Source organism: Pristiophorus japonicus, chromosome 6 (genome assembly GCF_044704955.1).
Source record: "Pristiophorus japonicus isolate sPriJap1 chromosome 6, sPriJap1.hap1, whole genome shotgun sequence".
NCBI lineage: Eukaryota > Metazoa > Chordata > Chondrichthyes > Pristiophoridae > Pristiophorus > Pristiophorus japonicus.
The window spans coordinates 36669413-36693282 of record NC_091982.1 but is presented as its reverse complement, the minus strand read 5'-3'; the positions used below and the strand labels follow the sequence as shown (position 1 = coordinate 36693282).

General features: G+C 46.6%; 1 protein-coding gene and 1 long non-coding RNA gene across 2 annotated transcripts in view; one reads left to right on the top strand and one right to left on the bottom strand.

The window, feature by feature from the left end:
- acsl4a (acyl-CoA synthetase long chain family member 4a) overlaps positions 1–9669 on the bottom strand; it is a 91923-nt gene extending 82254 nt beyond the window's left edge. Inside the window, exon 1 of the mRNA XM_070882764.1 lies at positions 9585–9669. The gene's annotated coding sequence lies outside the window, so the exon portion shown is untranslated. The remainder of the gene's footprint in view (positions 1–9584) is intronic.
- LOC139265619 (uncharacterized) overlaps positions 1–23870 on the top strand; it is a 130108-nt gene that overhangs the window by 26586 nt on the left and 79652 nt on the right. The window lies entirely within an intron of this gene.

The following is a 23870-nucleotide window of genomic DNA, read 5'->3' as shown; positions in this document are numbered from 1 at the left end:
CACACCTGACTCCGAGAATGCCCATGGCTGACATTCTACTTGAAACACCACATCCCTCTAAAGGTTGCAGGCGGCTTACCAGGATACCAAAGAGAAAGTTGATTCTGCCTATGGAACTGTACATTCCAAGCCGCTGGAAATGCACAGCTTTCTGAAAAAGGAAAATTGACCCCTCGTGGGCTGAATCCAGTTCTTGTACACAAGTATGTTAAAGTGACCCAGTTGTGAAATAGTTTTGTCGTCATCCAGAAGCCAGTCAATACAATGGACATCCAACATGCTCCAGTAAATAATTCACTGGTGGGGTTAATCGTTAAACCTGGGGTGAGCAAACTGAAAAATGCCAGAGGATAAATTTGCAGGTTTCAGTTCAGAGGAGACTCTGTCTAGTTGTGGAAATTGCCTAGACATTTACACAACTTGCGTGTGGTACAGAAATTGTCAGATCCGGACACAATCATTTGCAGCTTCCCCAGAGATTATGGTTTTAGGAAGGGGAGGATTTTCAAAAAGGCAAATATGAAAAAGGGAAACTGTCACAACAGTAAAGTGCAGATTCACATTCAAAGATGCAGTAATGACATGATCAGTAATGTAATATGTAATCATAGTACCAAAGTCCCATGCTACAGTTTTAAAAATCTCATTCAAATAGCTTGTGCAGCAGCAAATCCAGTACCTTCGGGGTTAACTTTTGCCTAAAGCCAATATTGCAATATCCAGCTAAAATGTTGGAAGCAATTTGATCCAAGCAGCCGCCTTGTCAAAGAAGTGAAGAGCTCGCCTCCCAGATCCTTATCCTTACTTCCCATTTATCCAAGGTCTTCACATTTTATTTCGGTAACTGCTTGAAGCAAACAAAACACTTTCTCCTGCTTTTAAATTAAATTTCTGGCTCAAACTAAAGCGAGACAAATTGGGCTCATTCAATAAGTCATTAGCATTGCTGTTCAAAGCATGGAGTTCACACCCACTCCACAAGTTTGTTTAGGTATAAATACATAAATGATCATTGAATGTAAATTTTCAAAGTAATCACGAGGTATAAATTGACACACAGACACAGCTCACTTACCTTAGACCTTGCCAATGAATGTGCCTTGAACTCTGCAGCACTGAAGCATAAATTTACAAAACAGAGTTTCCTTGAATGTCAACTCGAACCTCCATAGTGATAGACTGACGGATCGGAGCTTCAAGCAGCCTTGAGCAGTGGGACAAGTTTCAGTACCAGTTGTCCTTGATACTGTAGCAGGTGTCAAAAATGTAGAAAGCGCTAACACTGACATTCATTTTAGCATCCTAAATTTATTGGCTTGCAGTGGGCTATAGTGTGAAAATTCCGTAAAATAAACTAACATTTAGATTTACTGCGAAGACTCAGGAGTTGCTCAGTTAGTATGAGGTGCTAAGAGATAGTCCTGCTCTCTCCAGCTATGCAAAGCTTTGACACACTGATGCAGGATATACATAAAGCTTTTAAAACTGGATGACGCTCATTTGATGAGCCTAGATTTCTGCTCGTTCTTAAGAACTTGCACAGATGTAAATGTTACAACAAATAAAAGTCCTCTATTAAAAGGCAGCATAGTGGATTCATGAGGAGTCTGCTGCTTCATAGTTCAGATGACAGTTTCACCACGTGCGCCCCCTCACATTACAGATTGTCTATAGTCTGCTTGCGGAGGAGTCCCAAGTCAGATGGGAGGAGGAGGAAGGAGAGATGGAAGCTAAAATTCCTTTAAGAACAATGTTAATAGTAACAGAACTTGTCAATTTTTACCAATCGAAAAACTCAAAATGGTGCATGATGTGCATGGGAAGAAGGGGAAAGAATCTGAAAGAATAAACACTCCCACAGGCACAGAACCTCACAGGGACCTTGAGTATATTAATCATTTATAAAGGAATTCATGCTGCAGCACGCAATGTCGAAGTATCGAAATACCAATGTTTGTGGACCGTTTGTATACTCTCAATACGGAAGCCTCATTTACTTAAAAGGCATTAATCTTTGAGACATTTACTGAACACGACACAATCATCAGTAATTGTGAGTGAGTCACCTCGTCATATTGCTCAGAAGGTTTACTCAACCATTGCTATTCTCTGGTACTGACTGATGGTTTTAACACGTTGGCTGCAAATCAGGTTCAAACAAATGCATGATTGTAACTGCCGTGTGAGGCAAGGCTCAACCTATCCAAAATAAATGAAGAGTTAACAAACAGCTACACTGCTGACGACCAAAATGGAAGGTCAAATCATAAGTAGCAACTTGAAGCAATGCTGTGTGGAAGCGAGGTGAAAATGACAGGACCCAGATTGAGATTTCTGTGATGAAAGAATCGTGTGATTTGAGGATAGGGTTTTACCAAGCACCTTCCATAATCCTCCCGACTCCTCAGTGGGGAAAGACCCAACCCGCGGTCAGCCATACAGATCAGGAAGGTCCTAGGTTGAAGCTCTGTTAGGAGGCCTACAATTTGCCTCTGCACTCCTGGGATTGGGAACGACTTACATTTGAACAACGCCTTTAATGTAGAAAAACAGCTAATGCTGTTTAAGAGAGGCGTATCAAAGAAATGGACACCGAACCGAAGGAGGATAATATTAGATGGGGTGACCAACATTTTGTTCAAAGGATTCTGAGGAGGATCTGAAAGGATGAATGTAAAGCCGAGAGTGTTAGGCCGGGAGTTCCAGAATGCGAGGCCGAGATAGCTGATGGTGGGGTGATGTCAGGAAGGGAAACCTCACAAAAAGCTAAACATAACATTAGAAATAGGAGCAGGTGTAGGCCATACGGCCCCTGGAGCCTGCTCCGCCATTTAATACGATCTTGGCTGATCTGATCATGGACTCATTCATCACTCTGCCCGCTCCCCAGAACCCCTTATTCCCTTATTGGTTAAGAAACTGTCTATCTCTGTCTTATATTTATTCAATGTCCCAGCTGGAGAAGGTTAGAGATCAGGAGGGGCATGGCCTCAAAAGGTTTCACATGCTTGGATGATAGTTTGAAATTTGAGGTTTAGGGAAACTTAAGGCAATGTAGTGCAGCAAGGACAGGGTGATGAATGAGTAGCACTTGGTGCAGGACAGGATACGGGTAGCAGAGTTTTGGATGAGCTGAAGGCTACAGAGGGTGAAAAATGGGAGGCCAGCCAGATGAGCACTGGAAAAGTTGAATCTGGAGGTTACAAAGGCAGATGAAGGTTTCATCAGCACATGAGCTGAAGTTTTACATAGAATGGACAGCACAGAAACAGGCCAGTCAGCCCAACTGGTCTGTGCCAGTGTCTATGATTCACCTGAGCCTCCTTCCACCCTATTAGCATAACCCTCTATTCCCTTCTCCCTCATGCTTATCTAGCCTCCCCTTAAATGTATCTATACTATTCATCTCAACTACTCCTTGTGGTAGCGAGCTCCACATTCTCTGGGTAAAGATGTTTCTCCTGAATTCCCCATTGGATTTATTGGTGATTATCTTACATTCAGGCCCCCCAGTTTTGGTCTCCGCTACAAGTACAGGCAGAGCCGAGCAATGTTATGAAGGTGGAAATAGGCAGCCTCCATGATGGAGAAGATACAGGGTCGGAACCTCAGCTGTGGGTTGAAACAGTCTGGTTCAGCCCGAGACAGTGGCCAGGGAGCGGAGTGGGATCAACGGATGGCAAGGGTACGGCATTTGTGGCGGGAACAGCAGACAACAGTGTCGGTCTTTACAGTGTTTACATGGAGGAAATTGCGGCTGCCCCAAGACGTGATGTCAAATCAGCAGTCTGACAACAGAGGCAGTGGAGAGGATGAGCTAGGTGCTGGAGAGGTAGAGCTGGATGTCACTGATGTACAAGTGGAAGTTTACCCCATGTTTGCGAATGATGTCGCCAGTGGACAGCACGTAGATGAGGAAAATCCCTTGGGAACTAATGGTCCAGACCTGAGAGAAGCCATTGTCGAGATACTCTGGCTATGAATGGATAGGCAAGAATAGAAACAAGCAAGGGAAACACCACTGAGCTGAACGAGAGGAGATGCTATGAAGGATGATGGAGCGCTCAGTGTCAAAGGCTGCCAGGAGTTACACGTGAAATTACATACGACAGACGCAATCACCAAGCATGTCATAAGGCAGGTCAGAATCCTGATTGGCCAGATTCAAACTGAGTTACAGGAAGAAGGGCATGGACTTCAAAGGAAAGGGACGTTGGAGATGGGGTGGAAGTTTGCAAGGACAGAGGTGTCAAGGGTGTTTTTTGTTGAAGGGGGAGGCAGGGGGGAGGTGGCGAGGGCAGCAATTTTTGAAAGGGAGGGGACAGTACATGAGGAGAGACAACCATTTACATTGTCAGCTAGCATGGAGGCCAGGAAGGGAAGTTGGGTGATCATTTTACTAGGAATGGGGGGCCCAGGAAGTGGGTCGCGTGGACAAGATGAGCTTCGAGGGCATTTGGGGAAAAAGAGAACCCAGAGAACGACACGGGCTCAGAACTAGGGCAGGAAGGAGCCAGGGGTGGGTAGCTTTGACTTGCTGGAGTTAGGGTTAGTCAGGGCAGCTAAACAGATGGTCTCAACAAGGAAGAAAAAAGACTTGGATTTATATAGCGTATTTCACGACCACCGGATGTCTCAAAATGCTTCACTGCCAATTAAGTACTTTTGTAGTCACTGTTCTAATGTAGGAAATGCCAATTTGCACACAAGCAAGCTCCCACAAACAGTGCTAATGAGCAGATAATCTGCTTTTGTTATGTTGATTGAGGGATAAATATTGGCCAGGGCACTTGGGATAACTCCACTGCTCTTCTTCAAAATAGTGCCGTGGGATCTTTTACATCCACCTGAGAGAGCAGACTGGGCCTCAGTTTAACGTCTCATCTGAAAGACGGCACCTCCGACAGTTTAGCACTCCCTCAGCACTGCACTGGAATGGCAGCCTAGAATTTTGTGCTCAAGTCCCTGGAGTGGGACTCGAACTCGAACCCACAACCTTCTGCCTTAGAGTCGAGTGTGCTACCCACTGAGCCACAGCTGACAAGAAGTCTATGAGCTCCTCACACATGTTGGTGAGAGGATTTTAAGGAGAAGATTGGGAGTAAGCAACAGAAGCTGGGGAGTTTTCTTTGCTCTCCAGGAGGAGCACACTGGCATAGTGGGCGGCTTTGCTGGAGAACAGCGAGATTGTACTGGACGTGGTTCAGCCAGGCCTGGGGTTGGATAGTTAAATCAATTGTGCGTTAGATATCCTCAAGTTTGTGCCTCTTGGGACTTGAGGAACCAAAGATGGAAGCCATACTAAGAGGATATACGAGGGTGAGATAGAGTACACGTTTCACTGGGGTCCAGGACATCAAAGATGGTGGTGAGGAAGTGGTTGAGGAGATTGAGAGCTGCAAAGGCTAAGCAGTTGGAACTTGGGAAACGTTCCTGATTATTGTTGGAAAGGATGTGAGAGAATGTTGGGTGAGGGCAGCACTGCAGTCAGCGGGGATGTCCCCCAGACTTAAATTGCCTGCCAATCCGCACTGTTGGTTTACACGCCAAAATGGGATTTGGACGAAGTAGCAGAGAATGGGCAGCACCTGTGGAACCATAGCCATCAACTGAGTCAGCAACTTGAGTAAAGTTGTAATTGAATCTTGATGCCTAGATGAAGACCCACAAACCCAAGCAGCACATTTGCTAACTGCTCAGTCACCTTTGATTAAATTGCATATTGTTCAGATCGCAACACTTCATTTTCAGAAAGAATGCATCAGGAGAATGCTTCAACAGCACCTTGGCCAAATATGTCCTCATAGACCCAAACTTGAGCCAAGAAATAAACTACCACTCCACATAGGTTGATTTTAAGGCCGTCGTCTCAGCCGTTCAACCTTTGCTCTCAATTTATATGATGAGCGATACATGTAATACACAGAAATACCTGGAAATTACAACACAGAAACAAGCCATTCAGCCAAGCGTTTGCATTTGCCCTCCACACGAGCAAACAGTTCTAACGTTGTTACCCAGCCTATTCGTCCTATATCCTTTCAATTCCTTTTCCTTCATCCACCTGCCCAGTCTAATCTTGAATGTCGACATTGTTTCTGCCTCAACCACTGAACCTGAATTCCACTGCCTCACAACTCTGGCCAAAGATTCTCCTCCTACTTTCTATTCTAAATCTCATTTAATCTTGTTCTTTCCCCCTCAACTAATGGAAACAGTCTTCTATCTACTCTGTCCCAGCCTTTCATAATTTTAAACATATCATATCACCACATAATCTGTATTCTCCTAATGAAAAAAGAACCAGTTTTTCAAGTTTTTCTTCATTCCAGGCAATATTCCAAGCTCTGGAATTCATTCCACCTCGTTCTCCTCCTTTAAGACATTCCTTAAAACCTACCTCTTTGACTACCTGTGCTAATGTCGTCTTCTTTGGCTCTATGTCAATGTTTGTCTGATTATGTCCAATGAAGCACCTTGGGGCGTTTTACTACAATGAAGGCACTGCGTAAATGCAAGTTGTTATTGTAGCAAATTTTCTTGCACCTGTCTCTGCCCTAAATTGTTTCTCCAGCTAGTGAGTCAAAGATTTAAAATAATTGGCAAAAAAACTGGAGGGAGGATTAGGAGAATTTCTCCCCCACACATGAAGATCTGGAATACGCTACCTGAAAGAGTGGTGGAAGCAGATTCCACAGGAACATCCAAGCATTTGGACATGTACTTGACCATCAGTGAGAATGGTGATTAAAAACTCTACCTCCCCATAGTGCAAATTAAAATGTGCAAAGAACATTTTAAAACTATGTGCAGCAGCTCGAATGTCATTATTTCAGTCCAGTTTCTAATCCATGAATCAACACTAATTTGGACGAAGGATGATTTCGCATGGTCACGGGGAATAGCTGGAGTGTGCGACTAATTGGATCACTCTCGCAAAGAGTCAGCACAGGCATGAATGTCCTCCTTCTGTGCTGTAAGATTTTATGATACCAAATGCTAATCTTATTAAAGTTTTATATAGGGTCATCACTAACTCCTGGCTTTTATATTCTATACCTCATGATTTTAAAAAAAACTAATGAATTTTAGATTTTTACAGCCTTATCAACCTGATGAGAAGCAGCAATCTAAACAGATCCAATATTCCCACTGCTACTCTGAATGACCATCATAGATAGAAAAGAGTACACAAATACACCAAAGTAAAGGGTAAAGTTAAAGTGCAGAGGATTATTTTGGGGGTGGGGAGAGGCAGTAAAGGGAAAGTGTAATTTAACCATTTCAATTTAAGTGGCTTTTAAAAACCCAACTACAAAAACTACAAGGGAGGGGAAACAATGAGCACTTCTCAAAAATGTCAAATAACGTGTTCATCAGCCGATGACTCAATGCAAGTCTTCAACAGGAACTATCATCCTGTTTCTATGCTCACTAGCACGTGGCACTGGGCGTGATAGAGAGATTACTATTCGAGATCCTGTTTTTCCTAGCTCCTGAAACTGCCTGAGGGACCTCAACAATTTTTCAACCTTTGTCATTGGTTCCAATTGGTTCCCCCATCTCCTCGCAGAATAGCCTGCATCCGCTCTGTGGTATCCTTTACCCTGGCACCAGGGAGGCAACATACCAGATCATGTTGAAGATAGTTATAGGCTTCAGGATGACAGATACGATGGTGAAATGGGCAGAAGTGGAACGATGTAAAGTCATTAGAAAGGGAACAGAGGAGGTTTACCAAGATTTGACCAGTTATGTGGAGAAGTTTGAAAAGGTTAGGAATGCTCTCCTTGGAACAGAGAAGGTTAAGAGGTGACCTAATAGAGGTTTCTAAGATTGAGAGGTTTGGTAGAGTAAACGAGGAAAAATATTCCCTCTGGCAAGTGGGTCAATAACTCGAGGTCTGGAAAATGATCAAGAGAGGAGATGACGATACATTTTTTCACTCAGTTGTCAGGATCTGGAACACTACCTGAAAGGTGGTGGGGTGGAAGCTAATTCCATAAATAAATGTAAAAAGGAGTTGGCAGGTACTTGAGGATGAAGAACTTACAGGGTTACATTTTCAAGTTGGCAAACTGTAACTCGTGGGATACCACAGAGATCAACTATTTACAATCTATATTAATGAAGGGACCAAGTGTACTGTAGCTAAATTTGCTGATTATACAAAGATAGGTGGGAAAGCAAGCTGTGAGGAGGATACAAAAAGTGTCTGCAAAGGGATATAGATAGGTTAAGTGAGAGGGGAAAAAATTGGCAGATGGAGTATAAAGTGGGAAACTGTGAGGTTATCTACTTCAGGAGGGAGAATAGAAAAGCAGAATATTCTTTAAATGGAGAGAGACTACAGAATGCTGCAGTATAGAAAGATCTGGGTGTCCTCATACATGAAACACAAAAGTTAGCATGTAGGTACAGCAAGTAATTAGAAAAGCAAATGGAATGTTGCCTTTATTGCTAGGGGGATGGAGTATAAAAGTCTTGCTACAACTGTACAGGGCGTTAGTGAAACTTTCTATGGAGGAACAGAATAGGACAAAGCTTGCCACATAAAATGTTGGATTTAAAGCCTTAAATAGCATCTTCCAGTAACATGCATACATGTTATAACTAAACTACACTGTCAGTATATTGCCTGCTCGGGCACAGTATGGTTACAATGTATGTCCAGCTCTGACACAGAAAGACTTCGATTTCTATAGTGCCTTTCACAACCTCAGGATGTCCCGAAGCGATTTACAGCCAATTAAGTACTTTTGAAGTGTAGCCAATCTTGTAATGCAGGAAACGCGGCAGCAATTGGGCACAGCAAGCTCCCAAACAAACAGCAACGCGATAAGGGCCAGACAATCTGTTTTTTTGGCGATGTTAAGTGGGGGATAAATATCGGCCAGGACACGGGGGATAACTCCGAAAATACTGGATCTTTTATATCAAGTCGAGGTGGGGGGTGGGGAAAGAGACTCGGTTTAACGTCTCATCAGAAAGACGGCACCTCCGACAGCGCGGCGCTCCCTCAGCACTGCGCTGGAATGTAGCAACCTAGATTTGGTTTTGTGCTCTCAAGTCAATGGAGTGGGACTTTGAGACCCACAGCCTTCTGACTCAAAAGGCGAAAGAGAGAGAGAGAGAGAGAGAGTGCGTGTGCGTGTGTGCTCGCTACCCAACTGAAGGCACAGCTGGGACTCAGCATGGGGCGGAATGTGGGCAGTGTCCCGCCGTGGAGCGTGTTGTTCCCCGCCGCTCCGCCCGGAGCCGGGGCTGGCCATAGATTACCAGAAGCACGGCCAACAAGTCCTGTTGGATCAGGCTCAGCTTCTGCAGATCCGGTATGACATGACGTGCACGTATGCGCAACAACAGCCCGTCACATTCCCGATTAAACTGCACCAGCTTTATGTATATGTATATATGTGTGTATACATATAATTTCTCATTTTAAAATGACAAACATTTGCACATTTCCTGCTCTCAGAGACACTCGTTGCCCTCGGTATTCCCGGGCCGCTTGAGGTGAACATTTCTGTTATTTAACTAAATGAGAGGCCAGGTGGCTCCCGAGGACGCGCCAAGCACCTTACCTGTCGCCTCTGCCCTCCGCGCGCTCCTTGGCTGACTGAACCAGCCGCGCGACGGAGTGTCAACGACCGCTGGTAACCTCTGACCCGCCCCCCTCCTCCAGCAGGGGAAACCCCGGAAACACGGGCGCAGCACGTCATCTGATTCGATTCTCACCGGCCAATGGTGCAGCAGCCAACTCCTTTCCCCGCCCACTCCTTTCCCCGCCCCCTTTGCCCAAGTTGGAACTGCAGTTCCTGGTCTTGTGGCCACTGCAGATCCTCCAAGTGACAGTCACAGCGAGAGAGCCAGTCACTCAATTTGGTTTGCAAATGTCATTTTTTGGGGGCGGGGGCATTTTTTTTCTTTGATGAAGCTCACTGTTTAAAAAGAAGCATAGCCCCTCTCTCCTGTCTTTAAATGGGCTTTGCACTACTCAATCTCAGACTCCCCAGTGTGTGCCATCCACATTCCAAACGCTTGTTTTTTTTTTAACTGGTTGTTTTAATCGACAGCTAAATAAATATTTTTCCCACTTACATTATAATAGCCATGTATTTGTAGAGAGCTTTGGTTCTGTCAACATATCACGTCACTCACAGCAGCTGCCATTTAATGACTATAATAAAAAAAGAAATAGGAGTAGGCCATTCGGCCCCTCGAGCCTGCTCCGCCATTCAATAAGATCATGCCTGATCATTCACCTCAGTACCCCAATCCTCAAAGAACGCCAGCAAATCAGAGAGACAGCCTTGTATATAAAACAGGGTGGGGCACATCATGGGCAGTTCCGGGATTTTGAGAAGTGAGAGCAAGGGACACAACCCATTTCAAATAGATACTCTCGAGGGAGTAACGTTAATGGCCTGGGTTTTCCAGGCCTATGACCATGGACGCGGCCGTAAATATCCTGCGATTTCCTGGTTTACGAGTATGATGTGCATGTGCGAAAATCCGAAACTTACGATCTGTCAAGTTTCAGCTTAACAGATCCACCGCATCATCAGGAAATGGACTTTCACTGGTGGAGAGTTGGGCTACTTGCGAAACGCGTGCACCCTTGGAATACATAGGCCAAACCTCCGGGACCATCAGATAGATTCGTACTTTTCTTACAGTTCGGAGGCATTTTGTCATGTATTCAACCAGCATTGTAACCCATGTATAAACTGACCTAAGTTGTACACCGTGAGAACACTGACCACTAGGTGGGAGACACTCCTAACCTGGACCTTCAGGTATAAAAGGGGAAGCTCCACCCACCTTCATCACTTGAGTGCTAAGGCATAAAGGACAGGTCACAGACTGACCTTCTCTCAAGCATGGGCCTCGTGTGCATTTATACTGTGTAGTAAGGACCTATCAATGGCGACAAGAAACTGGGATTTAAACCACACGAGCATGGCCACTAGCAGAACAGACGAGAGGTACTGTGTTAAGGAATGGTTGGGACATAGATTCAACATTGTTAAAGCAGCACACAGTTCTCCAGGCAGACAAGGGCAGTCGGGCATGCCCCAACATGTAGTCGAACCCAGAGGGGGAGTTCGACAGAGACAATGGCAAGCTGAACAGCGATTCACGCCATTGCAAGGGACAATGCGGCCAGTAATGGGGCCATCAACACCTGCTAATGGTGCACTCAAGGACAATAACAGGGGCAGTCAGGGACGATCGACTGTCAAGGGACCTTTTGTTTCAAACCGCAACTCATGCTGGAGGCGTGGAGGCATACATTCAGCCGGAGTTTGCAGAGATGAGCAAAATACCTGCAGAAATTGCAGAAATGGACACTGGGGGAAATCGCTGGGAGCTGAAGTTCAGCGAGTTCATGTGGAGCATGTATACAGTTCATATACCAGGACGCCACCGATAATGATGAAAGTGCTCCTCAATGGCATCCCAGTATCAATGGAGTTAGACACGGGTGCCAGTCAGTCCCTGATGGGTATCAAACAGTTCGAAAAGTTGTGGGCATCCAAGGCCAGGAGGCCAAAATTATCGGCGATTGACGCACAGCTACGGACTTACACAAAGCAGATCATTCCGGTGCTAGGCAGCGCCACGGTAGTCGTGACCCACAAAGATTCGGAGAACAGGTTGCCACTCTGGATTGTCCCAGGAGACGGTCCTGCACTACTGGGGAGGAGTTGGCTTGCTGTCATGAACTGGAAATGGGGCGATGTCAATGCAATTTCCTCTGTGGAGCGAGTATCATGCTCACAGGTCCTGGACAAATTTGACTCATTATTTCAACCCGGCATTGGCACTTTCATGGGGGCCAAGGTAGTGATTCACATAAACCCGGACGCCAAACCAGTACACCACAAGGCCAGAGCGGTGCCGTACGTGATGCGGGAAAAGATAGAAGGCGAATTGGACCGCCTGTTGAGGGAAGGCATCATCTCGCCAGTCGGATTCAGTGACTGGGCGAGCCCAATTGTGCCGGTGCTCAAGGCAGATGGGTCGGTCAGGATATGTGCCGATTACAAGGCCACCATCAATCGGGTGTCACTCCAAGACCAGTACCCGCTACCGAGAGCGGAGGACCTCTTTGCGACGCTATCCGGTGGCAAACTTTTTCAAAATTGGACCTGACCTCAGTTTACATGACCCAGGAGCTGGCGAGTGAGTCGAAGAAGCTGACCACCATCACGACACACAAGGGGTTGTTTGAGTACAACAGATGTCCGTTCGGGATTCGCTCGGCCGCCGCGATCTTCCAACGAGATATGGAAAGCCTCCTCAAGTCGATTCCAGGGACGGTGGTTTTTCAGGACGACATCCTCATTACGGGTTACGATACTGAAGAACACCTCCACAACCTGGAGGAGGTGCTACGCAGACTGGACCGGGTAGGTCTGCGACTGAAAAAGGCGAAGTGCGTCTTCCTAGCTCCAGAGGTAGAATTCCTGGGGATGAGGGTAGCAGCAGACGGGATCAGCCCTACTGCGTCCAAGACGGAAGCGATCCAGAGAGCACCCAGACCCCGTAACACAACGGAGCTGCGTTCGTTCCTGGGGCTCCTGAACTATTTTGGTAACTTTCTTCCCAAATTGAGCATGCTGCTAGAGCCGCTACACGTATTCCTATGCAAAGGTCGCGAATGGGTCTGGGGGAACAGCCAAGAAAGGGCTTTTAATAGAGCATGCAATTTGTTATGTTCCAACAATCTGTTAACGCTATATGACCCATGTAAGAAACTTGTGTTAACGTGCGATGCGTCGTCCTATGGTGTCGGGTGTGTGTTGCAGCATGTCAATGCCAAGGGTCAGTTACAGCCGGTAGCTTATGCCTCCAGGAGTCTGTCCCAGGCAGAAAGGGGCTACGGGAAGGTAGAAAAGGAGGCGCTCGCATGTGTATATGCGGTAAAGAAAATGCACCAGTACGTGTTTGGCAGGAAATTTGAGCTGGAGACAGATCAGAAACCCCTAACGTCCCTTTTGGCCGACAACAAGGCCATAAATGCAAACGCATCGGCCCGCATACAGAGGTGGGCACTCACGTTAGCTGCCGATGACTACACAATTCGGCACAGACCGGGCACCGAAAACTGCGCCGATGCACTCAGCAGGCTCCCACTAGCCACCACTGAGGGGGCTACCGAGCATGGTGCTGAGATGGTCATGGCTGTTGAAGCTTTCGGAAGCCAAGGCTCACCCGTGACAGCCCGTCAGATTAAAGTCTGGACAAATAGAGATCCGCTATTGTCTCTAGTCAAGAAATGTGTCCTGAATGGGGACTGGGCAGCCACATACAGGGCATGCCCTGAGAAATTTAAACCATTTCACAGGCGCAAGGATGAACTCTCTATTCAGGCCGATTGCCTACTGTGGGGAAACCGCGTAGTCATGCCCCAGATGGGCAGAGAGGTGTTCATCAGAGAACACCACAATGGGCACCCGGGCATTGTCACGATGAAGGCAATTGCCAGGTCACACGTTTGGTGGCCAGGGATAGACGCAGATCTGGAACTTTGTGTTCGCAGGTGCAACACGTGTGCCCATCTGGGCCATGCGCCCAGGGGAGCCTCCCTTAGCCCCTGGCCATGGCCCGCCAAGCCTTGGTCACGCATCCATGTGGACTACGCAAGTCCTTTCATGGGGAAAATGTTTTTGGTTGTAGTAGACACCTACTCCAAATGGATCGAGTGTGACATTTTAAATTCAAGCACATCCTCTGCCACGGTTGAAAGTCTACGGGCAATGTTCGCCGCCCACGGTCTACCGGACATCTTGGTCAGCGACAATGGCCCGTGCTTCACAAGCACTGAATTCCAGGACTTCATGGCAGGCAATGGAATTAACCATGTTAGAACGGCACCGTTCAAGCCGGCCTCAAACGGCCAGGCAGAACGAGCAGTGCAGATAATCAAACAGGGGATGCTCAGATTCAAGGGGGTTCCCTACAAACCCGCTTATCACGCCTCCTGTTGGCCTATAGATCATGACCACACTCGCTCACAGGGGTTCCACTAATGAGCTACTAATGAAAAGGACGCTCAAAACCCGATTATCCCTTATACACCCCACCATAAAAGAAATTGTCGAGAGCAGGCAGCAGTCACAATATCACTACCATGACAGGAATGTGAGGGCGCGATGTATTGATGTAAATGATCCTGTTTTTGTCCTCAACTACGCTGCAGGGCCCAAATGGCTCGCAGGCACTGTGGTTGCCAAAGAGGGAAATAGGATTCTGGAAGTTAAACTTACCAATGGACAAATCTGCCGCAAACATGTGGATCAAACAAAAAGGAGGTTCAGCAACCCCATAGAAGAAGCAGAGGAAGAACACGATATAGAGTTCACTCCACCACAGGTGACCGAACACCGGAACCAAGTGGAGGAGAGCCCAGTCACTGTGGGCAGTCCGGACAGGCCTCAGGCACCGCAAACAGCAGACACTCAGGCCAGCGCCCAACAACCGGAGCCCCAACTCAGGCGCTCTACAAGGGAGCGTAAACCACCAGAGAGACTCAACCTGTGATCCCAATAAGACTTTGCGGGGGGAGGTGATGTCATGTATTCAACCAGCATTGTAACCCATGTATAAACTGAACTAAGTTGTACACCGTGAGAACACTGACCACTAGGTGGGAGACACTCCTAACCTGGACCTTCAGGTATAAAAGGGGAAGCTCCACCCACTTTCATCACTTGAGTGCTAAGGCATAAAGGACAGGTCACAGACTGACCTTCTCTCAAGCATGGGCCTCGTGTGCATTTATACTGTGTAGCAAGGACCTATCACATTTGCCCACGGGAAGCTTCCGGCCGCAAATTCAGGCCCATTATAATGGGACATCTTTTGTTATGTTAAAGCCACTATATGCATTGTTCTTATTCCCTCAAGAAATCAAATAGGGAATTTAAAAGAAACTTCTTTACCCCGAGAGTAATGTTTAATATTAGTGGACTTTGTATTGAAGACCCGTGTCGAATGAACTATTCGCTTGTAATCACCTTAGACACATGTCATACTCGCCTCAAGATTGACCCGCACTGCGACTTTGCTGTTGGTGCAGAGAGACGAGAAAGACCAAAGTGCCGTGTGGCCCTGAGGGACTGTGTCCAGGCTGACGTTCTGTTCCCACCGTACGATCCTCCCCCCCCGGATTGTTCTTTGGGCTCCAGCCGGGTGATGCTGGACACTCGGGTGGCAAAGACAAGGATCTACAACAGTGTTTAAAACAAAGCTGATTTATTTGCCAACAGGGGGACAATAGGTCGGTATTTGAGGAATATGAAGAGCAGTGAAAGATCGTGGTGGAGGTGCGACGAATGTTTGTGGCGGAGGAGCAGTGAGAAATTGTGGCGGAGCTGCGGTGAATGAGGGTACGGGGCCCAGAAGAGCCGAGGGCCCAGGGGCAGCATGGACCTGCCCACACTGCGATATGTGCGCTCACTGGGTCCGTGCAGCAGACCAAGTCTCCAGTTGGCCTGGTTAATCCTTGCCACTGGATAAAGGCCTAGCTCTGTCAAGCCCGTGTGCTGGTTGATGTGCAACAGTCACCACACGTTAAAAAAAAATCCACGCATAGGCATCTTCCACCCCTTGGAGATCAGGACTGGAACATCGGGTCCTTCATTGAAACATCTGTGAGCCCATGTGGAAGCAAGTCATCCTGGTTCCAGGGACCAGCTATGATGATGATGGTGAGTATATGGAACTCACTACCACAGTGAGTGGTTGCAGCAAATAGTATAGATGCATTTAAGGGGAAGTTAGACAAGCACATGAGAGAGAAGGGAATAGAGGGTTATGTTGGTAGAGTTCGATGAGGAAAAACGGGAGGAGGCTCGAGTGGAGCATAAATGGCGACATGGATTGGTTGGGCCGAATGGCCCATTTCTGTGCTGTATATCCTGTGTAATCCTCTTCTCTACCTCCCCACCAAAGTTGCATCGATGTTTTTAACTCACTTCGAATATGGGCCCGAAATTCCAGTGGGATCAAAGTGGGCAATCACCTGTAGGACAGGGGCAGGGGATTGCAATTTGGGGCAGGCCCGGATCTGACAGGTTTCTGCCCCATTTAACAACTGAAAAATTCAGGTGTGTGGAAGGGGAGGGCTAGTTGGTGAGTTATCTGACTCTGCCCTATGTCAAAAAACATGCCTGGAACATTCTGAGTTATCTTGACAATTGCACCTATTAAGCCTCAATGGAAGCCATTTCTGCTGTGAGCAGGCATGGATTGACCTTTCAAAGGCCCCGAAACATTGGTGGGCATAAAAATCCAATCTCAGAGGAGATCTATTACCTTAAGTTTTATGGCCAAGTTTGGCTTTGGAGAAAATTGTTTAAAAAAATTGGAACAAAAAGCTAAACACTCCAAATTTGAATCTGGGGAATCTAAGACAAGAATGCAAAGTGCTGGAAACACGCAGCAGGTCAGTCAACATTCCCACTGAGTTATAGAAATAACCTTGTCCCCATGCTTTGGGACAAGGTCCCTCTCTTCATTGCCAGGAAACCAAGTGCCTCATTCTGCTGCACTTCTGTTTGCAGATAGGGACTCGGAATTTTGGGTCCACAGAATTGTACAGCTCACTGTGCCTGAGTTGACTCTCTAAAAGAGCTACCTCAATCACATCCTCACCTTCATCTTTGATGCTCTTATCCCACTAAAACCATTGTTCTCTCTTACCCCTGTTATTCCCCCGGTCGACCCTCATGGTCGCTACCTTAAATCCAAGAGATGCAGACTTTAAAGTTTATAGCAGATAACTGGTTTAGCCATTCATCACCAGATCTGGCTGGACTGCATAAAGCACTATAGGGTCCTGCTCTCCTCTGTCAAAACTCCTCACAATTCCAGGATCATCCTGGAATACAAAGATAACCCCCGGCATGTTTTCTCCACTACAAAATGTCTTCTTAAAATTCTCTCTCCTGCCTCCTGCACACTCGCCTCCAACAACGTGCGAGTAGCTCATGGACTTCTTTATCACTAAGATTGAGAGCATCCATTCAGCTCCCTCTGCTGCTTCCCTCCTCCTAGCCCACCAAGCCAAACATCCCCTAAGGTACCCTCCTGCCCTAGCCCTGAACTCGCAGCTTTTGTTAGTTCCACTTATGCCCTCTCTGAGCACAACTTGTCTATGAGACCCACATCCTGCTCCTTCGACCCTATTCCCAGCAAACTGCTCTTCCCTTCCTAGCCCCCATGCTAGCTGATATTGTTAATAGTTCCCTCTCCTTGGGTACTGTCTCCCCCCCGCTTCAAATCTGCCGTCATCACTCCGCCCCTGAAAAACACACCTCTGTCCCTACAAACTACCGCCACTTCTCCAAGCTCCCTATACTCTAAAGTCCTTGATCGTAATGTCTCCTCCCAAATCTGTGTACATCTTTCCTGAAACTTCATGCTTGAACCTCTCCAATCAGGTTTCCACTCCTGCCACAGTACTGAAACGGCCTTTCTCAAAGCCACAGACCATCCATCATACCTGTCTGCAGGCTCTGATACAGTTGGCCACACCATTCTTCTTTAATGTTGTCCAGCTGAGCGAAACTGCCATTACTTGGTTCTTATCTATACAGTCGTAGCCAGAGAATCTCCTGCAATTACTTCTCTTCCCACTCCCACACCACTACCTCTAGAGTCTCCCAAGGATCTAGCCTTGGCCTCCTCCTATTTCTCATCGACATGCTGGCCCTCGGCGACATCATCCGAAACACAACGTTAGTTTCCACATGTTCACTGACAACACCCAGCTCTACCTCACCACCACCTGCCTCAACCCTTCCACTGGCTCTGAATTGTCACACTGCTTGTCTAACATCCAGTCCTTGACGAGCAGAAATTTCCTTCAACAAAATATTGGTAAGATTGTCTTTGGTCCCCGCCACAAAAGCGTTTCCCTCACTTTTCCTAGTCACTGTCTGAGGCTGAACCAGAACGTTCGCAACCTTGGCATCATGTTTGACCCCGAGCTGAGCTTCCAACCAGATATCCGCTCCATCACCAAGAATGCCTACTTCCGACTCCATAATATTGCCCATCTCCAACCCTGCCTCAGCTCCTCGGCTACTGAAACCCTCATCCATGCCTTCGTTATCTCTAGATTTGACTATTCCAACGCTCTGCATAAATTTGACCTCATCCAAATCTCTGCGACCCGTATCCTAATTCACACCAAGTCCCGTTCACCCATCACCCCACTGCTCAAGGACCTACATTGGGTCCCGGTCCAGCAACACTTCGATTGTAAAATTTTCATCCTTGTTTTCAAATCCCTCCCTGGCCTTGCCCCTCCCTATCTCTATAACTTCCTCCAGCCCTACAATGCACCTAGACCTCTGCGCTCCTCCAATTCTGATGTCTTGAGGATCTTCGATTTTAATCATCCACCATTGGCAGCTGTGCCTTCAGTTGCCTGGGCCAAAAGCTCTGGAATTCCCTACCTAAGCCTCTCCACTGCTCTAGCTCTCTCTCCTCCTTTAAGATGCTCCTTAAAACCTACCTCTTTGGCCAATTTTTTGGTTACCTGTCCTAATATCTCCTTATGAGGCTCAGTGTCAAATTTTGTTTGATAACATTCCTGTGCAGCGTCTTGGGATGTTTTACTATGTTAAAGGCACTATATAAATGCAAGTTGTTGTTGTAACTACTTAGTCCCATCACCCAGCCCTGTTGTCAGACGTAAAGTTTTCCCTTTAAAATGCTATTATGGATTCTGCTTCCACCGCTGTTTCTGGTAAGGCATTCTATCCCCTAACAACGCTCTGTGCAAAATAAATTCTCCAAATCTTTCCCTTCTGTTCGCCATCATTTTAAATTTAGCTCACTTGTTACCAATTCACAATTTACCAAAACCTTATCATTTTGAACACCTCTATCACATCACTTCTTAACCTCTATGTAATGAAAATAAGCCCACAGTTTGTACAGGTATGTTGCCTAACTGCACAAAGCATTATTGAAAAATCCAGTAAATTGCATTTCACTTAATTATATAAATTAATTATATATTTCCAATGGAATTGATGTGCCCTACTTAATTCCATAAGCACTTATTTATTTCGAGGCCTCATTGAAGCCTAACAACAATTATACAACAACAACTTGCATTTATATAGCGCCTTTAATGTATGACATGTACCCCAGGTTGTTAAGAGAAGCAAAAGAGGAAATAGCAGAGGCTCTGACCATCATTTTCCAGTCCTTTCTGGCTACAGGTGTGGTGTCTAATGACTGGAGGCCTGCTAAAGTTGTACCTTTGTTTAAAAAGCGAGAAAGGGATAGACCGAGTAATTACAGGCCAGTCAGCCTAACCGTGATGGTGGGAAAATTATTGAAAAAAATTCGGAGGGCCAGGATAAATCTTCATTTAGAAAGACACGATTAATCAAGGACAGTCAGCATGGAGTTGTTAAGGGAAGGTCGTGTCTGACAAACTTGATTGAATTTTTTGAGGAAATAACAAGGGGGGTCAATGAGGGCAGTGCGTATAATGTAATGAATATGGATTTTAGCAAGACTTTTGATAAGGTCCCACATGGCAGACTGGTCACAAAAGTAAAAGCCAGGATCCAGGGCAAAGTGGCAAGTTGGATCTAAAATTGGTTCAGAGGCAGGAAGCAAAGGGTAATGGTTGAGGGGTGTTTTTATGACTGGAAGGCTGTTTCCAGTGGGGTTCCACAGGGCTCAGTACTAGGTCCCTTGCTTTTTGTGGTATATATCCGTGTTTTAGACTTGAATGTAGGGGGGTATGATTAAGAAGTTTGCATATGATACTAAAATTGTCTATTTGGTTGATAATGAAGAAGAAAGCTGTAGACTGCAGGAAGATATCAATGTACTGGTCAGGTCGGCAGAACAGTGGCAAATTGAATTCAATCCGGGGAAGTGTGAGTTAATGCATTTGGGGAGGGCTAACAAGGCAAGGGAATACACATTAAATAGTAGGACACTGAGAAGTGTAGAGGAATAAAAGGGACCTTGGAGTGCATGTCCACAAATCCCTGAAGATGGCAGGCCAGGGGGATAAGGTGGTTAAGAAGGCAAATGGAATACTTGCCTTTATGAGCCTAGGCATAGAATACAAGAGTAGGGAGGTTATGCTTGAACTGCACAAAACTAGTTAGGCCACAGCTGGAGTACTGCATGCAGTTCTGGTCACCACATTACAAGAAAGATGGTACAGAGGGTACAGAGGAGATTTACGAGGATGTTGCCTGGACTGGAGAATGTTAGCTATGAGGAAGGATTGGATAGGCTGCAGTTGCTTTCTTTGGAACAGAGGAGGCTGAGGGGAGACCTGATTGAGGTGTATAAAATTATGAGGAGTCTAGATAGAGGGATAGAAAGGATCTATTTCCCTTAGCAGAGGGGTCAACAACCAGGCAGCATCAATTTAAAGTAATTGGTAGGAGGTTTAGAGGGGATTTGAGGGGAAATCTATTCACCCAGAGGGTGGTGCGGGTCTAGAACTCACTGTCTGAAAGGGTGGTAGAGGCAGAAACCCTCACCACATTTAAAGGGTACTTGGATGTGCACTTGAAGTGCCGTAACCCACAGGGCTACGGACCAAGAGCTGGAAAGTGGTATTAGGCTGGATAGCTCTTTATTGGCCGGCGCGGACACGATGGGCTGAATTGGCCTCCTGCCGTGCTGTAAATTTCTATGATTCTATGATCTATCCTCTCAGATAAATATAAAAGATCGCAGAAGAGCAGGGGAGTTCTCTCCAGTGTCCTGGCCAATATTTATCTCTCAACCAAAATAATTAAAAACAAATTATTGTCACATTGCTGCTCATGGGACCTTGCTGTGCACAAATTGGTTGTAGCGTTGGTTACATTACAACAAGTGCTCAATTGGCTGTAAAGAGCATTGGGACGTCCTATGGTCATGAAAGGCGCTATATAAATGCAAGTCTTCTTTCTTTTCTTATTTATTTTTCTTCTTTAGGTTACTTAAACTCTAATTTTTTTTAACATTTCCTCTTCCCTCTCAAAACTGTGGCAAATCGATTTCAATTTAAGCAAATGTGAGGTCATTGGGCTAGAACCTCCACTTTTTTTGCCTGCTTAACGCCCACTTAACCACTGAAATGACATATAAAGCCCAGATATCGCCCATTTTGGCACAAAATGGAAACTGACAGGATTTTTTAGGAGACTTATCGCTGAGCATTACTTTCCCCATGTGCTTAACGCCAAGAAAAAATATTACCGCTCGCCCACTTTTTTTGGGCGGAATCAGCAGAATGGGCAATTTCAACACCCATGTTATCGACCAGCGTTACTTTCCTCACGGACTGAACGCCGAGATTCAATATTAACGCCCGGCGACTGTCTTTTGTTGTAAAGAGCATATTTACCCAAACTAGCAGCCATGGAGATCGCCCACCGTCAATTTCACCACCTCGCACACATATCGCCCAGAATATTGGCCGCTCAAAAAACCGCCCACAAAAAGTGGAACTAACTGGGATGGACGTCAGCAGGGTGGCTAGCATTTGTTAAATCCCACTTTTATGTGAGGAGCTGATATTAGAAAGATTTGCCTGAAAGAACGCTGATGTGAGTGACAACGCTGACACACTGCTGTATGTATGCAGCTCAGACATCAATGGTGCCCATCACCTTGGTGCCAGTTAAAATTTACGTTGATTGATGTTAAGTTGTATTTAACGCTTTCACGGTAAGGAATCACCAGTGTGTAACAGTCCAGCTATCTGAGACAATGCGCAACAAGGTTATGTTCAATAACAAAAGTTTAATGCCAACATTGGTCTGAAATCATAAGTAGCACAGCCAACCCTCGCCCACATCCCACTTTTTCCACCATTGACATAAATCACATGGTCAACATGTCCAGCAACACAGAATACAAAGGCAATGCAGGAGCGTGGTCCCCAGACCCCATACATTGCAACAAATTGCATACACCCACATGGAGATATAACACAGCCATCACCTGCGCACATGCACCTCACGTTCCTTCCCCCCCTCTCTTTCTTCTCCCCACCTCTATCCCTTCCCCTTCTCGCTCCATGGTGCCTCATTGAGGGGGATGAAGGCAGATGCGTTAGTTGAACGGGTACAGGAGCGGTGGGTGTCGAGGGGGCAACATTCTCTGATTGAGAAGCAGAATCTTGGTCCTTGCTCACATCTGTCGTTTGCAGTGGTGGGGCGGAACCTAGGGGTGGAGTGCCGCGCTCGGGGACCACTGGGAGGGCTGTGACAGCAGTGTTCCTGGCTATCACATCCAGGGACTCCGCCATGTGCAGAATGTACTCGGACATGGTGGCCAGGTGTTGGGATACACCTCCCAAAGCTTTGATGAGCTGGTCACCAATGTCTTCAGTCCTCCTGGACAACTGAACCATCTCTCTGCTGTCATGTCGCGTTCTTGGAACAGATCTGCCGTGTCCACGAGGCCTCCACAGGGTCGGCGCCGTCCTGGGGACAAATGGGGTGCCTTGTGGAGAGGTGCTTGGGGCCGGCACTTCCAAAGTGGAGGCGGGAATGACTGGAGGACCAATTGATGGCCTTGAGGTGGAATGGGTTCTGGAGCGTGGCGATGCAGGTTCTTCGAAGTCCACGCTCTCATCCATCGAGAACAGACCCAGCGGATTGACGGGCGACAATCAGAGCTCCTCAGCACCAGATGTAGTAGGATCGTCCGCCAATGCCTGCCCTGCGCCCCCACCTTCTGGCCTCTGTGGCCTTGTCTGGGCCGCGCTTCTGGCAGAGCTGCAAGACACAAATTAGGTTATTAGAGGAGAATGGGGTGCTAGGGTGACAAGGCTAGTCCAGCGCAAACACAGCATATGCACGACAAAAACACCACCACTCTCAAAATCATTGCAGATATCACATTTCATGATATTCAACACATTGTGGATTGCAATGATTTTCATTAGGCCAGCATTATTTCTATGACACTTTTAGAAATCATCTATCATGTATGATTGGTCAGATATGAGTTGGTGTGACATCTATTGACTTTACATCATGCAATGGTGTAAGCTTTACTCACGTGGCATCACTTCAGGGTCTGCAGATGCCTTCGTGGCTATCCGGGGGAGCTTCCCCATGAGTGCTAGCACTCGCTCCTCCATGTCAGTGATGTCATTGGGGACTGGTGGCCCCCCACCCTTTCGTGTCTGCATGGACCTCATCGTCGATAGCTTCTTCTGTAAAAGGTGACAGGACGACATGGCATGAGATCTGTTATATATGTAAACTTGTATTTACTCTGTACAACCACCAGTGGGCTCATCCCCTGGAGTCCCAAAGGATCCCATAATCCTTTGGGAGCACAGGTATTTAAGGAGGCCTCTCAGGTTGGAGAGGCACTCTGGAGACCTGCAATAAAAGACTACGGTCACACTTTACTTTGAGCTCACAGTGTTCAGTCTGACTCTTTCTCCATACATAACATTTGGTGATGAGATACAGATAGCCAACCCAAAGATGCAGAGAACAGTGGGCACCCTGGAGAAATTCTCAGAGGGAGATGATTGGGAAACTTTTATGGAGCGACTCGACCAATACTTCGTAGCCAACGAGCTAGATGGAGAAGAGAACGCTGACAAACGAAGGGCGATCCTCCTCACCATCTGTGGGGCACCAACGTATGGCCGCATGAAGAATCTGCTCACTCCAGCGAAACCCACGGAGAAATCATACGACGATTTGGACACAGTTGAACCCGAAGGAAAGCGTTCTCATGGCCAGGTGCCAATTCTACACCTCCAAAAGGTATGAAGGCCAGGAAGTGGCGAGTTATGTCGCCGAACTAAGACGCCTTGCAGGACATTGTGAATTTGAAAATCATTTGGAGCACAT